This window comes from Eptatretus burgeri, chromosome 11 (genome assembly GCF_056783735.1).
Source record: "Eptatretus burgeri isolate ZD-2024b chromosome 11, Ebu_testis_v1, whole genome shotgun sequence".
NCBI classification, from domain to species: domain Eukaryota; kingdom Metazoa; phylum Chordata; class Myxini; order Myxiniformes; family Myxinidae; genus Eptatretus; species Eptatretus burgeri.
In genome coordinates, this window is record NC_140971.1 from 24554590 (window position 1) to 24574715 (window position 20126).

Here is a 20126-nt window from a genome sequence, read left to right on the forward strand (position 1 = left end):
AATGACACACACACACACACACACGACCATTAATTTAGTAAGCATTACCTCTGCCACCAAAGATGGATGGAGGTTATGCATTCACCCTTGTTTGTTTGTTTGTGAGTAGGATATCGCGAAACGTTACGGAAGGATCCAAACGAAACTTGGTGGACAGGTTGGATGTGCGAAAAAGACGATCGGTTTTGGTGAAGATCCGGATCCGGATCCGAATCAGAGAATTTTTTTTTGTGATTCTTCACCATTGAGAGTTCGGGCCAAAAACGATATCTAGCACAATATCTCAAAAGGTTATGGATGGATACGGATGAAATTTGGTGGACAGGTTGGGTGTGTGACAAGGAGCAATTGATTCGATTTGGTGAAGATCCGAATCGAGGTTCGAGAATTTTTCAAGTGATTCTTCACCATTGAGAAATAGGGCCAAAAATGATACATAGCACAATATCTCAAAAAGTTATGGATGGATTCTGCAGAAACTTTGTGGACAGGTTGGGTGTGTGAAAAGGACTACTTGGTTCGATTTTGGTGAAGATCTTAATCCGGATCCGGATTCGAGAATTTTTCAAGTGATTCTTCACGATTGAGAAATAGGGGGGAAAAAACGATATATAGCACAATATGTCAAAAAGTTATGGATGGATTCCGCAGAAACTTTGTGAACAGGTTGGGTGTATGAAAAGGACTAATTGATTTGATTTTGGTGAACATCTTAATCTGGATCCAGAATCGAGAATTTTTCAAGTCATTCTTCGCCATTGAATGATGGGGCCAAAAACTATGTATAGCATGATGAATAGTATCTCTAAAAGTTGTGGACAACTTGTGACAAAACGAGGTGGAAGAGTTGGTTGGGTGACATGAACAAGCTGATTCGATTTTGGTTAAGGTCCGGATTCAGATCCAACCTATCAGTAGGATACAAAATTTAAACTGCTCAGCCTGGCGGAGGTATGTGCTCTACCGAGTGCCGTTCTGTTTTGCCAAGTGCCACTCTTATGAGTAATTTTTCATTGGGTGGTCGCTAGACGACCCTTAGTCTCATGTTTTCCGTCTGTCTGTATGTTGGGTGGTCGCTAGACGACCCTTAATCTCATGTTTTCCGTCTGTCTGTATGTTGGGTGGTCGCTAGACGACCCTTAATCTCATGTTTTCCGTCTGTCTGTATGTTGGGTGGTTGCTACACTACCGTTATTCTCAGGTTTTCCGTCTGTCTGTTTGTATGTAATGGACAGCTCTGGAGGCCAGAGGAGTCAACCGATTTTGATGAAACTTGACTGGTCGGTTCATACCGGGATCTAGTTGTGTGCTTTTGAGCACCGTTGCTATGGACGCCATAGCCTAGCAACGTTGCCTAGCAACGGGACTGTGAAATGTTTGAAAAATCCTAAAAATATTTTCTTTTCGAAAATCAAAAATCGGCTTCCGCGCTTTTATGCGCACTATAATCAAGCTCTTTGTCAAAAAATTTCAGCCCGATCCGTCAAAAACTCAATGACTAGTATGCAATTATATAGCGACCACCCATGTTGCCGACCGGCTTGTTTGTTTATTTGTTTGTTTGAGAACAAAATATCTCAAAAAGTTGTGGACGGATTTGGACGAAATTTTGTGGAGAGGTTGGGTATCTGAAAAGGACGACATGATTACATTTTGGTGATGATCCGAATCCGGATCTGGATCTGAGAATTTTTAAAGTGATTCTTCACCATTGAGAGATAGAGCTAAAACGATATGAAGCATGATATTTCAAAAAGTTATGGACGCATTAGGATGAAACTTGGTGGGTAAGTTGGTTAGCTGACAAGAACAAGCCGATTAAATTTTAGTTCAGGTCCAAATCCAGATCCAGCCTTTCAGTGGGATAATAAAACATAAACGAATCAGCCTGGCAGAGATATGCTCTCGACCAAGTGCCTTTCCAGTTTATAACTAAAATGGCACCAGTCAGCCATCTTGGATCTGAACTTGGGAGAAACAAAATGACATTCATATGTAAGCCATCATTCGTTGTCTGTATGCCAAGTTTGAACAACATCGGTAAATGCATGTCCGAGAAATGGTTGAGGACGTGTTCAACATTAGGTTTTTTTTCTGCAACTTAAATGGCCGCTAGTCGGCCATGTTAGATTTGATGTCGAAAAAGAATGACGTGCACATGTAGGCCATCATTCATCATCTGTGTGCCAAGTTTGAACAGCATCGGTGTAATGTCAGTCGTGACATTTGTCAGTTAAGGCCCAGTCACACCTTGACGTTTTAGCCAACGTATGCCGATTTTTGAAATTTTTTTCTAAAACGCTGGCACATGTTGAATACGTTATGGGTAAGTTTTGATAACATTGAGAGCACGCTGAAAAACACTGCCATACGTCGTTGTACGCTGGCTTTAAACGTTGTACTTTTCGGTTGTCCTCAAATTTTTGCATGCTTGAAATTTCACGACGTATGCGGCGTATGACTCACACGTTCCGCTACGCTGGCCACAAGTTGTATGCACGGTCTGCGATCGTTGACAGACGTCAACACATGCTACTTGTAACTTAATCATAAGTTGAGACACGCCGAGGTAATGTTTAGCGTACCCGAAACTTATTTCTAACCTATGATTAACGTGTTGTTGGCACGTTACGCGATCGTTGCCACACGTCGACAGACGTTACTTTTAAGTTACTCATAGGCTGAAAGACGTCGGTATAATGGATCGTCCTTGCGTCAGCGTCCACGGCCACGGCCAGGACACTTATTTGCAGCATTCTTCAAAGTTTTCTACGGCATGACGAGGATGTTCACACTTCGATGTCTAGCTTGGCTATGATTCCAATTGTCCATCGGCAGCGTCTATTTAAAATAGTCGAGTTTGAGCGTTTTAACACGTTCAGAAGAAACTCTTCAAATTTCCAAGCGCCAGCGTCAAAAAACAAAGGCGAGTGACAGCAATTTAAATCGTTCATTGTAAACAATGAAAATAGCTGAGTGGTACCGTTTAAAAGTCGTTGAGTGTAAAAAAAATCCAATTGTTGAGCGCAAGCGTCTACTTTCAATACTGGAGATGCAGCCATTTAAATCGTTGAGTGGCAGCCTATGAATAGCAAACCCCACGTCACCGGCAAAGATAAACTGCCGCACGATATGGATAAGTTAGGCTATCGTTGGGCATAGTTTGTGAACGCCGGCTACACGATAATTATTCGTTGGTATACTGTATCTATAAGTTATCGAAGTGCTCTATGCACATTATTAGTTCATTGTGCATTTGTCCAACCCGTTATGAATAGACCTAAATCGTAAAAACAAGCTATAGCTCATTGTTGAAAAAGCCCCATAAAAAATTAGCCGCGAAGAACTTCGAACAATGGTGAAAAGATGTCTCCTACCCATGGACACGCGGACGCAAGGAGGATCCATCATAACCCACACCCTCCCCCTTACACTCACCTACTACTGCCAACATGAACAAACTACTACTACTACTACTACTAATACTAATACTGATACTGATACTGTTACTGCTGACATGGACATCGACTCAAAAAGGACTCGAAAACACTGTTGGGTTCCCCTTTTATGAACACCATTTTTATATACCAATTCCCAAAATCGCTGGGAACACGTCTTTATATGGCAGTTGTAAGTTAGAAACACGTTCATTTTTTTTTTTTTTGTCGACCGGAAGACGTCATTGGAATACGTCTACATACGTCAATGTGTGTTGGGACTACGTAAAGAATTGGTTCAAAGCACGTCAAACATAAGTTAGAAATAAGTTTCGCGTAAAAAAGACATTACCGCGACGTGTTTCGACTTATGAGTAGCTTATAAGTAGCGTTTGTGGACGTGTGTAAGCGTCCGCATATCGTGTGTAAAACTTATCCCCATCGCATGCGGAACGTGTGTCATACGCCAAGTACGTTGTAAAATTTTGAACATGTTTAAAATTTCTTGACGTACTCTACTTACTACGACATATGATAGCGTACTTTAGCGTTCTACTCACGTATACCAAACTTACTCATACCGTATTCGACGTGCCCCAACGTTTTAGACACATTTTTCTTCGGTCGGCATCCGCTGGCAACATCGCCAAGGTGTGACCGCGATGTTGACACTTCCATTTCTACGGCAGTTATGATTCGAATCGTTGTGCGTAAGACTTTTAATAGGCTACGTCACGACATCGTCGGCGATGCGTGCAACGCGCTATGCCTAAGTTAGACTATCGTTGGGCATCGGTTGTGTAGGCCAACAACAGGTTCAGCATTCGTTGGTATAAGTTATCTATAACACAACGAAACGTTCTGTGTCCGTTACTAATGCGTTATACATAAGACCAAGTTGATATGAATACGTCCGAATCTTTAAAAAAAAAAACATCAAAAGTTCAACAAAAGCCAGCGTTTTACATACATTTTAATACGTTGCCATCGCTGGCTAAAACGTCAAGGTGTGACCGGGCCTTTAGTAAAGATTTACAAAACCATTAATATTCTGAGCGGATGTTCTGAGCGGATCTCGGAGTGAAGGTTCTGGGCACAGCGCGGAACAGATGCAGATGCATTCTGTGAAGCCAAACGCTTGAGCTATCTGCGAAGTTTACAGCTGTCGCAAGCTTACATCGCTCTGCAAAGCTTACATCGTGTTGTAAAACTGATACTGCATTGCGAGGTTCATATTGAGCCAAGAGCCCATTGGCGTGACCAGGCCCATTCTACGTTTTAACTACATACAAGCGCTACTCGTTAAGGAGGATTAAAGTGGTCAGTATATCTCTCTTTGTCACTAATTGTAACACTTTATGCAGGAAGAAAGATTGGAATGTATTTTGTACGCATTTTCATGTCAACGCATTGCACGTCACTGACATTCGTGCCGTTTGCATAACGTATTTCAACACCATTCGAGGTCTGTTTCCTGTTCGTTTGATTTATCGTGGAACTGTAAATGCATTTCTGAAGTATTGTCACACAACAACATCATTCCTTTACAGCTTGACGGAGCTTTTCGGCGCTTTTTGGGGCTTTCACGGAGTTTTACGAAGCAATTAAAGAACTTCCTCGAAGCTTCTTTGAGAATGAATAAACGGCCGAAGGCTTCTGTACGAACACTACTCCTTGTGTCTATATCTACGTACGACATCCAAGGAACCTGCAATACTATGATTACGAAATCCCTAATGGCAGATAAGCACTTGCTCCTGTTAAAATCGGTAAATGCATGTCTGATGAATGGTTGAGGACGTGTTCAAAATCGGGTTTTTTACAACTACAATGGCCGCTGGTCGGCCATTTTGGATGTGATCTCAAAAAGAATATGATGCGCTTATGTAAGCCATCATTCCTTATCTGTGTGCCAAGTTTGAACAACATCGGTAAATGCATATCCGAGAAATGCTTGAGGACATCTTCAACATCGTTTTTTTTACAAATAAAATGGCCGCCAGTCCGCCATCTTCGATCTGATCTAGAAAAACACATGATGTGCATATGTAAGCCATCATTCGTCGTCTGTGCATCAAGGTTGAACAAGATCGGTAAGCGCATTTCTGAGGAATGGTTGAGGACTTGTTCGATATTGGGTTTCTTTTCATCTAAAATGGCCGCCAGTCTACCAGTTGGCCATTTTTGATCAGATCACAAAATAAAGTGAGGTGCACGTGTATGCCATCATGTACTGTGCTTATGCCAAGTTTGAACAAAATCGGACCATCCTTGTTTGAGAAATGGTTGGGGACACATTTAAGTCATAAAATGGCCGCCAGTCGGCCATCTTCATCTGATCTCGAAAAAGAAAATGACGTGCTTATGTAAGCCATCATTCTTTATCTGTGTGCCAAGTTTGAACAACATCCATAAATGCATGTCTGAGAAATGGTTGAGGACGTGTTCAACATCGGGTTTTTTTTTATAACTAAAATGGCCTCCAGTCGGCCGTCTTGGATCTGAACTCGAAACAAAATGACGTGCATATGTATAACCGTCATGTTTTGTCTTTTTGCCAAGTATGAATAAAATCGGTTCATACATGTCAGAGATATGGTTGCAGACGCACGGACGGTCACAAAAATCGAGACCAAATCCATAAGCCCCCATTTCGAACTAAGTCCAACGGGGGCGAACAAAATGACCATAGCATGGGTTATGTGAACTACCTTCTTCGGATAAGAATATCAAACAACATGCTATCCTGCCAACCATAACCTCAGAACATACGGCTATGCAATCAGCTTCTTCTGATTCTGATGCATCATACTCTGTTGCAGACCATCAGTGCTCATGAAGCAGTTTCTTGGCAAGGGTTATGATGGGTAGTTTGCCATTGCCTTCCCTGCAGTAGTTAGGGCAGGAATTTCGAATTTAGCCATGGTGCTTGTGATAGCTCGCCTACTCTTCACAAAGCACACCGTGGGATCTTTAATGTCCATCAACGAATGCAGGCAGATGGGATGCCCAGTTTAACAGCCATGCCTGTGAAACACCGGGATGACAGTTTATAGATGGGTCCGGATTGGAACTCAGGCAAGATGGCTTCGACGTGAATGTGCATACCTCTCGGCTAGGGCATAGACCATCATGCCAAGTCTGCAAGTAGCTCAGCTAACCTTGAAAAAAACGATATATTTATTTACTTTTTTTACCAGACATTTTTATTCACTTATTTTTAGCTCACCTGGAATGTCGTACGGGGAGCTTATGGGATGGCGCGTCGTCCGTCCGTCCACAAATACTTTCACCTTCTTCTCTGAAACTACACATACGATTTTGTTGAAACACTACTACAACATTCATCGTCGTATATGTACCAAAGTTCATTCATGGCATGACAAAAATCGGGCCCGAATGGGGTCTACGGGGGTTGCCCCCTCAAAGAGATATTTGCTTTCTTCTCTGAAACCACAAACACAATTCCGATGAAACTTGACCATAACTTTATCACCTGTGATGTCCCAAAGTTTGTTCATGGCATTAAAAAAAAATCCATAGGTATTTACTTTCTTCTCCATTACATATTTTGTGGGTCATCCATGCCTACCAGTGGTTCCCTGGTTATCTTATCCAGCCACTACCAGGTGAGTCTCCAGGGGTATTGCCTCTATGTTTATTTCCTTCAGTTAGACAGTCAATCAGTCAAAAATTTTCTTGGTTTTACCTTACGCACTCTGGTGAAGTACCGCATTCCAGGAAAATCATCGTTCAATACTGAGAAATACCATACATAATACAGTACAGGGAAAACCGAGATCAAATATTTAAGTATGATGCAAGTTGATTGTCATTCCTCCTTCGTGATAAAAGTTCTAACATTCCGATGAGAAAGTTAATTTTTAAATGGATTCAGTTATGTAACAAGCATTTCATGGGAAAGTCTCACATCCACTCTGACAAAATGACATCCATCCTTCAATGACCATACTGTACTGTTTCCGGTGTATCAGTTCCACCAAAGCCGTTTCCATGGCAGGGAACCAATTCTGGACAGATCATCACTCTGTTACACACTGAAACTCCACTTACTTGAAACAAAATCCACAATCTTGGAATAAACCACACAATAACGTTGCGAACAAGGGAACCGATGGAAATTTCAAAAACAGTATTCGTTGAGTTATTATGGAGATACAATCCTGAACCTGAAATTAGAACGTTTACAGGATTGATCACGTGAGATCAGTTTTGTGAAGTTGACATCTTTTCTCTTACCATTTCACTCTTGCATGCACATTTATTAGTTTGTCATCACCATGGGATAACATGATATCAGCATCTACATAAGTGAATCCAACGATCATTAAATTAGGTGGTGTTTCTATTTAATTTAGTAATTCGTGTAACTTTCGAGTTTACCTCCATCATGATCTATTCTTTCAATTTTGCATTTCCAGAGCAAGAGCAGACCAGCTTTTCACTCCTTGGAGGATTTCTTAGATCTGACATGCTCCAAAACTACCAATAAAATATGGACAGAAGATCACATGCCAGCATGAAGAAACATAGGGACAATATCCCTGGGTGCTCACCTGACAGCGGCTGTATAAGATAACCAGGGAAGCAAAGGTAGGCGTGGATGACCCACAAAATATGTAATGGAGAAGATAGTAAATACCTATGGATTTTTTTTTTTACTGCCATGAACAAGCTTTGGTGATAAAGGTTGTGGTCAAGTTTCATCAAAATTGTGTGTGGTTTCAGAGAAGAAAGCAAATTTCACTTTTTGGGGATAACTCCCTTAGACCCCCACAGACCCCGATTTTTTAATGCCATGAACAATCTTTGGTACAAACATGGAAATGAACGTTGTGCTAAAGTTTCATCGAAATTGTATGTGTAGTTTCAGAGAAGAAGTTGAAAGTATTTGTGGACGGACAGATGGACGGATGACGTGCCATCCCATCAGCTCCCCGAAACTACGTTCTGGGTGAGCTAAAAACACATGTCACGTTTTGACAAACAGAAGAGAGCTGTCAATAATCACGAGGAAGAGGATAACCACTTTGGATAAAATGTTGGAGTTTATCCAAGCTGCCTATCCTGAGGATGCCACCAGGATCTTGATTGCATTTGTAAGGCCAGAACTGGCACACTTCGTTCCTTACCTGAGAGCTTTCCAGCCAGCTATAAACTGTCATCCTGGTGTTTCACAGGCATGATGATTCAGCAACGTATGTGCCGTCCCTCGGATGGACGTTAATCTGAGCGTCCAATCTGCCGGCATGAGTTGGTGGCGAGTTGGCAAGCTATCGCCAGCATCATGGCCAAATTCAAAATTTCTACTCTTAACCTCCAGGGGAATTGCATCAGTGGCACAGCCGCACATCGCCACGACCCCAGCAAATTATGCTACCAGCAACCATGCACAACATATTAAATAATAATAAGAAGAATAATAAGAAGAAGAAGACACGAAGAAGCAGCCAAAACAGTATTTCTAATCAATGACTCCTTTGAAGGTAAAATGGACCAAATCAGTGGAACAAAATTTTGATGGAGGAGTATACCATTAATTATGCCCTTTAGCAACCTGTGCCATCAGTCACGACATCAGTCACAATTCCTCTAGCTGTGATATTGATGTTCATATGTTAAACACTGATTGCCAGAGGTTCCAAGTCACATCAACACGTTTCCATCCCTCCATATCTAACCCTTTGGCGTATCCATTCAGACACTTTTCACATGACTTCTGTGAGAGTTTCTCACTTTGTGGACAGAAGCTTTCAGTAATTGAAGTTTATCATTTTGGACAAAGCTATCTATTTCCAAACTGCTGATGGCCATCAGTTTCAGACAGTAGGCCAGGTTTAACTGCAAGTCTGGGATCTATGAAGAGGCATAACTCTTCATATCATCATGTTGGTGTTGGTTGTTGGTCATTTTGCCTTATAGAAAATCGAGTTATCGACATCTACTCACCGCTACTTAGCAAGGCGCTTGAAAAGTAATCGGAAGTGTGCCTCGTGCTCTTCGTCCATAGGGCTTGCTAATAACAGATCATCAAGGTAAGCGTAGACAAAAAGGGAGACCACGGATGACATCATCAATCAACCTCTGAAACGTCTGCGCAGCATTACGCAAGCCGAATGGCATGCGAACAAATTGCACAGCCTCAAAGGTGTTGTGATGGTTGTTTTGTGTATGTCAGTCGGCTCCACTGGTATCTGGTGATGTGCTCTGATGAGGTCTATCTTGGAAAAAAAAACACGTGCACCTTCGAGGGAGGATGAAAAATCCTGCAAATGTGGAATTGGATAGTGATCAGAAATGGTGCGTCCGTTAAGTGCATGGTAGTCACAACCTGGCTGCCGGTCACCCAGTGACTGCTTCGGTACCATATGCAATTACGAACACCAGTTGCTGTCAGATTGTCGTATGATGCTGAGTTCAAGCATGTGCTCGAACTCTAACTTGGTGATATATTCAGACAATCTGGGACAAGGCACCATGGTCGTGCTACAACTGGAGGTCCACGAGTTACTGTGTGATGAGTGGTTGAGTGCTTCATCTCCCAATCCATATATACTGGACGAGCAATCTCTGGGTATTCACGAAGGAGGGTGTCATAACATGGATATGTAGCTTTTATGAACATGGGGCTGATGGAGGATGTATGATTGATGATTCCCCACACAGTAAAGCTGGTCATGGTGCCAATGAGCTTGTGATGTTTGACATCAACTAGCAGGCCAAAGTGGTGAAGAAAATTAGCCCTGATGATGGGTGGAGGCTACCAACAACAACGAATACCCATCAAAATAGTCGTCGCAGTCTAAGATCCAGTGTTAAAGATCTCTCCCCATATGTGGTGACGGGCAAGTGATTTACTGCCTGCAGCTGGATTGATGTAGCCTGGACTTTGCTTTTGTGAAAAGATGGTAAAACAATCACTTCAGCACAAGTATCCATGAAAAACCTGGTACCTGTTGCCTTGTCGGTTATGCAGAATAGGCAACTAGATTATGTAGAATAGGTGACTGACTTGTCGCATTTGAACTTCCCCGCTCGAAGGGCGGGACTGGTCTGAGCACGGGCTGATGCATTTGGGAGCCTTTTCTCCACGCTTCCAATGGTACCAGCACATCCGTTCAGCATGTTAACTTGGATTGTGTCTTCTTGATCAACTTCAAGATGGACCATGCCCATGGCTTGTACTCCTCTCTCTTTCCACCTGTAGTTGTGTCATGAGAGCTTGTAGTTGGCTGGTCATTTCTCAACCTGGGTGGCCAAGGTGCGGACTTGGTCTGGTTGAGGTGCAAGTTGCTGTTGAGGTTTTGAAACACCGCCTTTGTGCATAGTGGAGGACAAAGAAGAGATTTCCATGACCTTGTCGGTGAGGTCGACCAGTTGTTCGATGTCAACAGCCTCTTGAGTTGAAGCCTTGATCAGTTGGATGTTGGTGGGAAGTCTCTGGAGAAACAGCTTTTTAACGATGGTATTCTCCAATGTATTGTCCCAAAGTAGATGTCTCATCCTTCACAAAAGATGAGAAGGTTTTCTGTCACCAAGCTTTTCAGAAATGAGTACTTGGTGTTATCTCTTTTGCTCTCAAGCTGGGGTACACCTGATGAGCTCAGCCTTGAGCCTGCTATAATGTTCTGAAGATGGAGGAGCAATTAAGAGGTTCCTCACTTATTGTGCTATTTCTGGTTGGAGAGATCCAACAACATAGGTGAAGCATGTATTATCGGTGGTGACATGCCTGGTCAGGAATTGTGCTTCAATTTGCACAAACCACAACATAGGATCAGTAGGCCAGAAGGGAGGGTGTTTTAAACTAATGGGTCACCAATATAGAAAATCAAGGTATTGAGTTCCACTCACCACTAGAGGTTGGTGACTTCATCCTGTCTGAGCAGTGTCCCATAAGCTGTTAATCTTGACTGCGGGTGAATATACAGTAACAAGTTCAATAAGAAGCAAGAAATGGCATCTCACCAGTGGACCAATTCGGCGTCATGTGCACAAAAAATAGCACCACTGGACCTGTAGTTTATCTGGGCCCTCGCCTAATGTTGTAATCCAAATTTGGTAGCATTCTGCTTGGTGGGCCTGGAGAGGCAGATTTTTGAAGGAATTTACACGATTCTCCCAAAAATTTACTGTCCGCCATTTTGACACTTATGGTCATGTGACCATCATGACTTCTGTAATTTAACATCAGGAACCTGTCCTAATGTTGAAACCCAAATTTAATAGCATTCTGACTGGTGGGTCTGGAAAATAATTTTTTTGAAGAAATTTACGGTCAGGCTTTTTGACCCACTTAAAGTCATTTTTCAGACTTTTTTTTCCCCATACCCTGAAATATATTCAACTGAAACTTGGTACATGGCTTTGTTATAAGTTACAGAAGAAGTTTGAGTTTCAGGGCATTTCGTTAATTTTTCACAGAGTTATGCCCTTTTTGGACAACAAGGACAACAAGGAAATCCAACACAGGTGGAGGCCATTCAGCCCATCATGCGTGCACAAACACCACACCAACCCATCTACACAAGATCCAAGGAAGAAAATGCAAAAAAACGTTCTTAATTAATGAAATAATTTTTTATAGTTTTTTTTTTTTGATGTTTTGTTTTTGTATTTTTTTATTATGATTATTATGATTATTATTTATTTTTCCCTTTTCTTCCCCTCAGGGAGGGGGCATGGGCTTGGTTAAAAACGCACATCAACCACACAACCCCCCTTAACAAGACCCCCACCAACAGCACTCCGTACACAATCACCCATCAATATTCAAACTACCTCAAAGTCTTATCAACATCCCTATATCCCTCTATCTCCATAACTTCCAGGTACCTATCTAATTCTAATTTAAACTTATCTACTTTTTCTGCTGTCACTACCTTTCCAGGGAGACCATTCCATGCATTAACTACTCTGGGTGAAAGTCCCCTGCCTTGCTACCGTCTTAAACTCTCCTCTTCTTTACTCTCAAGCTATGGCCCCTGATTCTATCACAGTCTACTCTGTTGAATAATCCATCTGCACTTATTTAATCTACACCTCTCATTATCTTAAAACATCTCCATAATATTTCCTCGTAACCACCTCCTTTCTCGTGTATCCGTAACCGCCTCCCTGTCTCCTTCAACCGCTCCTCATAGCTGAGTTGAACTCGGCCCGGAATCAATCGAGTAGCCCTGCGCTGAACCCTCTCTATGGCATCTATGTCCTTCCGAAACTGTGGTGACCAAAACTGCACACAATATTCTAGATGTGGCCCTCACTAAATTCCTGTACAATGTTAACACCACCTCTTTGGGTTTATAATTGTTCCCCCTCCGAATACAGCCAAAACCCCTATTTGCTCAACCTATAGCTGACTGGCACTGTGCTGCCTACTTACCTCCCGTATCTATTACCACCCATTACCACAACGGACTTAGGAAATATCCCTTCAGTCGGGGACACGTATTGCAAAGTAATTCTCACCTTTGTTGATACTGTTACGAATCTGGTCTGGGGGGTTAAATGGGGAATAGATTAGAATAGTTATTTCATTCATACATGTTGGAAATTCTCAAATAAGTATAATGTAATGTCAATGAGAGATGGTTTTGAGCATGTGTTTAAAGAGCCCTCATCTCTCCCACCCCAGTGTTTGTTTCTAAGCCCTGCCCTTCCCCTTCCTACATTCTTGAACTTTCCCCAATGTACAACTGTCATCATGTGCTTTTCCATTCAAAGCAGGTTGCAGCAATCAGCTGCCCACAATGTGGCATATGGTCTAACAGGGCAAGAGACATGACCAGATATGGACATCTGGCACGCTCAAAGGCAACAGACTGTCCAGGTATGGAATTTACCCGACTTGCCCACCAATCAGCACAATCCATCAATCATCGCTTGATTGGCCTTGTCGGCCAATTGGCGCATACAGCGGGCAGTCAGTTATGCCTTGCAGAACATTATAAAAAGGCGTATACCGCATTGTACGTGGTTGTTCATCTGATGGTTCTTCCTTGTGGGTCTCTTCTGCTTGTGATTTGTTGCTGTCCCTGCTGCTTCTCGGTACCTGCCCACACCGAGGTGCCTCCCCAACCTGCTGTTCCTGTGCTTTGTGGTACACTTGCAACGTGGTTGGACCGGCACGCAAGGCACCGTAGGGTCAGCTATGGATCGATCAGCTGTGCACCCAGAAAAAGACCCTTGCCACGTGTGTGAGCATCATCCACAGAGCAGGTTTCCCTTTCTCTCTGTCTCTTCTTCTCTTTATTTCCTGTGTGCCCCGAGTGAGTGGATAAGGCAATAGTTACCTCCCCCACTGAAGGTGGATGGGGGTTACGTTTTCACCTCTGTCTGTTTGTTTGTGAGCAGGATATCTCAAAAAGTTACGGACGGATTCGGACGAAACTTTGTGGACAGGTTGCATGGGTGATAAGAACAAGCCAGTTACATTGTGGGAAGATCCGGATGCATATCTAGCCTATCAGTGGGATACAACATGTGAAATATTCAGCTTGGCAGAAGTATGCACTCTACCGTGTGTCGTGTGTCGTTCTAGTTCTTCTGTGATAGTCGCAGTGCGGCCATGTTCTTCTTCCTCTCACCCCCCCCCCCCCTCGATTTTGTTGTACTAAACCATTTGATGAACTCTTGTGTGGTCATCAGGAGGGACTCAGTGCTTAGTGAATTGGCAAATTGAACTGTAAGATGGTCAGATTGGGTCACATTAAGTGCCGACATTAGCGGATCACTCTCCAGCTCACTCGGCTGGCTATTCCTGTCGGCTGAATCGCCATGGTCGTATGGCTGAGATGCCGATTCGCACCCTAATTTACTAGTGGATGCAGGACCTTTTCGACCCTTACCGGCCACGAGCGGTCTTTGCGGTCTTCAAAGACCGCACGACCATAACAATACCTTTTAACATCAGGTCAACAGGTTTGCCCACACTTTGGCTCAACTGCTGTATGATTTTTTTTTGGCCTGGCTTAGCTCCTCGGTCATCGCCTGCCTGGCAACATGAACACTGCTGGATACGATGCAAGATTCAAAAATTTTTTTTAACCATATCGAGGCTCGTTTAAGAGCAAAAATTATGTTAGTGTTTTTTTATTTTTAAAGTTTTAAAAACAAAATTCCTCGACATAGACAAGTGTAAGAAAAGAACCTGCTCAATATAGATCTAAGAAGCCAATGACTTCTATCATATTCTTACCAAGTTCCTTTGTCTCTCTTTTGATGAGTGTTGAATAATGAGCTGTGAACACACAATCACATTAATAACACCATTGTGTTTTTAAAAACAAATGTCTCAATAAAAAAAACAACTATCGGTTATTATGATTTGCCAAAACCCAAGAACAGGGAAACAGTATTGTATTCTGCTGTTGCTGCCCAATGTCCCCAAATGAGGATGAGAAGGAACCAACCAACTATTGTGCTGTTAATATCTAAACAGATAGAATTTTCGATGTTTTAAGATGGTGTGAAACTGTTCGACTGATGATGTCATTGGTAGAAGTCATAAGGTTCTGCCCAACACCCCCTTGCTCCCTTTCCATGAAGGAATGGTGTTGCATGACATAATTTGCATTCAACGCTTACACACACACACACACACACACACACACACACACACACACACACACACACACACACACACACACACACACACACACACACACACACACACACACACACACACACACACACACACACACATACACGTCTGACAATTCTACGTTTTTAATTGTACAGTTTAGGAGCTATTCCTAAAATATATAATTTAAAGCATTGCTTTCAATGATGTTAATATTACAATATCCTATATTCAACTTTATTGAAATTGTAAACTTCAAAAAGCAATTCCATGACCTAAAATATAAATATTAACCTGCAAGCAATTGACTGGTTTCCTCACCACCTGGATTGTCACCTGGGCACTGTTCTTCCTCGGTTTACACACACGCAATCTGACAGGATGTTGCAGAGGTAGCAAACTTACCTTCACCTTGTCACCTTGTGCCGCCGAGTTGTGGTCGACTCCTGGTGACGCTCCAGGTCAGCAGCTGCCAGCTACACCGTCTTTCACTGTCTCCTTGAGGACATGGATTTGCACACTTACCTTAGAGCTGTCTAATCTGTGTTTGATTCTCAACCCAACACAAAACTATCAAATTGGTGCTTCACAGGTAGGACGTTGCATCACAAAGTGTGCTGTCCCTCGGTTGGATGTTAAGCCGAGTCGCCTGTCTCCCATTACTTTTTAAAGTTAAAGATCCCACAGTGTCTTTCACAAAGAATAGGTGAGTTATTGTTGGCATGTTGGCCATATTTCAAATTCCAGCCAAAATTAGTTTCAGTTGATTGTCAAGCCTGGCAAGCTGCTTCATGAAAGACGTCGGCCAACCCTCCCTCTTGGCTGACACTCCAAGACAGTGACATCAATTGTGGATGTTAAAATGGAAGTAGATGTCCACAAACACACGTATGTAGATAGAGTACTGTACATGTATGTGCGTATGTGAATGTGTAATTGTAAAATTTCATGTTCTACTGGATACCCTACCACAGGAGATGCTTGAGACCATGAAGGAGGCTTTTGGGGGACTATTCCCCTTGGTGTGAAACCACGCAGTCAGTGGTGGGAGAACACCTTCCTGGCCGAGAGTAAAAATCATGAAGACGTCACACATAAAGGCTGAACAACCACTGCAATGACTAACAAATAATGTGTTCGGAATGTTGATGTCATTCCACAACACTACCAAAGCTGTACCTGTACTGCCAATGTGCTGGAAGCTGGCATTTCTCTTGAAATCATTTTCTACATCATGACTGAAAAACATCCTGTGCAAAATGGGTTTCACATTTAGTCAGCAGACCACACACGTGATCAGCAACTTTGGCAACACAAGGGCGACACGTTCCCGCTGATGAAAATCATGGGGGCATTAATTTGATCCACAGTTGAATCGGCGAACTGCTGAATAGTGGTCACCACATTGAAAGACAGGAAATTGGTCACCACAATCAGGGAACACTGAACGTGAGCACATCAGGATCTCCCCCCAACAGTGGCCTTGTGCTTAACTATCCCGTGTCCCAGGATTCGACTGTAAATGGACTGTATTATGCAATTGTACTGTTGGAAATCATCGTGCCTGTTTTTCAAAGTTCATGAACAAAGCTTCTATAGATTGTGCTCAGAAACACGAAGTAAGAGATGTACAAAGACTTAATCCCCCGACTGGTCCTTCCACTGCTCCCCCTGATCCTGATGAGCCCAATGATGATCCAGTTCGACCACCCACCAGGAGAGATTTGAGGTCAGCTGAAATTCTTCCTACAGTCCAAACCTGAAGTCAACATGTGTGCCTCCGACGTATATAATTTGCAAGCAAAAATAATTGCATTATACATCCTGAGGAAAGAGATGCCATGATAAACTGATATGAGCAGAAACAAGAGATGTTGGGAAGTAAAAATGTACCTGAAATCGGTATACCTGAAATGGACTGGAGCAACAAAATCAAACATTTTCTGTTTGACATGCCATGCTTTAAAGATAACAGAATGCATGTTTCATAAATTCTCAATTCAATTTTATAGTATCTGTATGTAAAGGGTTCATGACTTGTGTATCGATAATAATGTATGAAGGTAAAAGTACCATAACCAACTGGACTGATACTCGAAGAGTGCATACACTCACCTCGCACGTTCATTCTGAAAAAGAACACATTCATTAGCTGAACACACTACTATTATGGCCTTTACTGTATATGCGCATCATCCATGCACCCTATTATGTCACATAGTTTCCTGGGATGCATTATGAATGTCATAAATTTGATTATTCACTCACATCAGGTCATAGATCAGATATATGAAGTTTCAGATTTTTAGATAAGGATTTCAATTCAATAAATTATGGCTGGAATACCACTTCACCAATGACATCATCGTTATCACCATATATACCCCATGGGGGAGTTGATGACATATGCAAAGTTTCAATTTTTTCGTTGAGCGGTTTCAGAGAAAATGATGTCCAAATTTTCCCTTTAACCCAATATGGCTGCCACACCGTGTGACGGATGACATCAGAGTTAGCAATAACATATTCTCAATGGGGAGTCCCTCCTATGTTTAAAGTTTCGCATCGATTGAACAAGCAGTTGCAGAGAAAACACACACACGGGGACATCGCAAGAGTCTCACTTCCCCTTTGGGGCGAAACCGATTGGTTTCATTTGAGGGAAGTTCCGTAAAGTGGCAATATACCAGGATAACAAAGGCATCTTGCTCCATATAATGAATGTGGACTGTGTATGTGTTGAAATACTGACCAGAGAACTTGTAACCGAGAACACACAAGATCCCATCAGAAATGAAAGAAGAAAGGTAAGTTCATGATCCAGGTAAATTAGGTTAAATTCCAAGCAACAAGCTACATGACAAATCTGCGAAACTGTGTGTCAGTTGAGGGAACTAGGGAAGGAAGGCTCCAATCATCAGGTCTGTGACATTATGTAATGCATGAATTTTTTTTTACTTTCTCATGTGTTCTCTGTTGCTAAGAGTGAACTCATTCATGATTTGAATCATTGATCAGTTCATTTTCAGCTCCAGTTTGTTGTGTCATATCGTCTGTAATTATTTGCTTGCACTCAGGGTATATTTTTATTGATATTATTCCTATTGATTATAAATCATGGATATTCGTTGATTGAAGATTTCATTTTTCAGAACTTCATGATTGAAGGAACGTCTTAAATGTAAATATTCCCAATTGGATTTTCACCAATCGTCAAAAAGTACGTCGTGAGTGACATGGTACATGTCGAGACTATTGACACTGGCCATGTGCTGGAGATGTTGCCGTCCTCAAGCTCTGAAAGTGAGATGACCACTGCAAGTGAAGCCGAGAAGTCTCCAGTCAAGCAAAGGCCAGTGGTATCTCTGCAGAATGTGTTTTCGGCAGCTATGGTCGTCCATCAGGAAATGCCTCTCATAAACCCACTTGAGGGACCGTAGCCTCTAATATTTGCTGAACTGAATGTAAAAGCTGCTGAGTCTTTGGTGCCCATTTCACTGTACAATTTACTAGCAAGGAGGATCCATGTATCAGATGAGCCTAACATCTATTATACAATGTGAAGTGTGGCATCTGTCTGTGCGTTCGGCTGTTTCCTATTTCTGGTGGCCGTTTGCGATGGCCTCTTCATTTGAAAAGCTCCGCAAGCAGACAAAGCTCAACATTCAACCAGAAGACAGAGATAATTTTTGGGGTTTATATTTTCTATATACTCTCAAGGCTTGAATGAGAGCTAACACATAGAAATGCACAACAAGGGAAGCAGGAGACAAGAAGGGCGGGAGAGGGAAGGAAAAACAGTGGGGAACAGACACGTGTGGAGATGTGTGGAAGGGAGAGGGATGGGGCGAGGTACACTGGGTAAACAAGATGGACACTACAGGGACTTCAGGAAGGAAAGCAGGGAATTTGAAGGAAGTTTCTTTGGGATGAAAACACATTCTAACAGCACGGGGGTAGAAAAGATCGTGGTTTTGGATGGGGGAAGATAAGAGATGGTGGTGAAAAGCTGTTTTTAAGACCTGGAGGGAAGACGGGGATTGAAGAGAGTGTAGGACTTTGTTCCAAAGGCGGTAAAAACAAAAGAGGAATGAGATAGTGAAGGTGAGCAGTGATTCTTCATTTTGGTAGTTTTACCAGAGGGGGTTGCTGGTAGACCTTGAGCACCCTGCGGAAATATGGGGGGGGGGACATATCGCAGACAGAGCAGGGGGGGGGTGAAGCCAGAGAGGAGACGGTAGAAGACAGAAAGATTACCGACCTACCTGCGGTGAAAAATGAGAGACCCAAAGACTCAGCCTCATCGCGGGAGATACCAATGATCCTAAATGCCTTGCTTTCCACAGCATGAAGCCGAGAAAGGTGAGAGGCAGGAGCACCAGCCCAAAGGGGAGAGCAGTACTCCATCAGGCTGTGGACAAAAACTGTATGTGGTCAGGAGCTCAGATGTGCCAAGGAAGGACTTTGCACGACGGAGGACGCCCAGACGGTGACTGACTTTGGATGTCAGCTTGGAAATATGGCTTTCCCAGGAAAGATCATGGCAGATAGTGAGGCCCAGAAGCTTGAATGAAAAGATTTCTTCAAGAGGATTGTTGAAAAAGTAGATGGGGGGGGGGGGGTTCCAGACGGTCCTTTTGGATAGACGTCGTGAGAGTGTGAGATTTGTCCAGATTGAAAAACATGTTCCACGTGTTGGTCTAGTTTATGATTTTATCCAGATCTGCAGATCGTGAAGAGGCTGCTGTTTGCTGATCAGAGGGATGACAGATTGTATGGCAGAGGGTGGAGTCATCAGCAAAGAGATAAAGAGGATTTTCCAGAGAGTCGGAGAGATCATTGATGAAAACCAGAATAAGAACAGGGCCCAGAACACTGAGATTCCAAAATGAGACACATTTTAAATGTATAAATGCAACATGGAATTGCATTTCTTTATTAGCAGCGCATTAAGATATGACCATGGCTGACAGGATGACCTCAAGGTACCCACACTCATCTCTTAGCTGTCGAGCCTGGGTTTGAATCTCGATGCAGCTATAAATGGTCATCCTGGTGTTTCACAAACAAGGTGAATTATTTAT

The 20126-nt window shown here is 42.6% G+C and overlaps 1 protein-coding gene across 5 annotated transcripts in view; it reads right to left on the reverse strand.

Annotated features, from left to right (window-relative positions):
- Nucleotides 1-15707, reverse strand: part of LOC147016673 (uncharacterized) — a 107279-nt gene extending 91572 nt beyond the window's left edge. For all 5 annotated transcript variants that reach the window (XM_085845570.1, XM_085845578.1, XM_085845572.1 and 2 more), the window contains exons 1-2: nucleotides 15448-15707; nucleotides 14659-14700 (exon numbers count right to left, since the gene is read on the reverse strand). The gene's annotated coding sequence lies outside the window, so the exon portion shown is untranslated. The remainder of the gene's footprint in view (nucleotides 1-14658; nucleotides 14701-15447) is intronic.
- Nucleotides 15708-20126: the final 4419 nt, after the last annotated feature.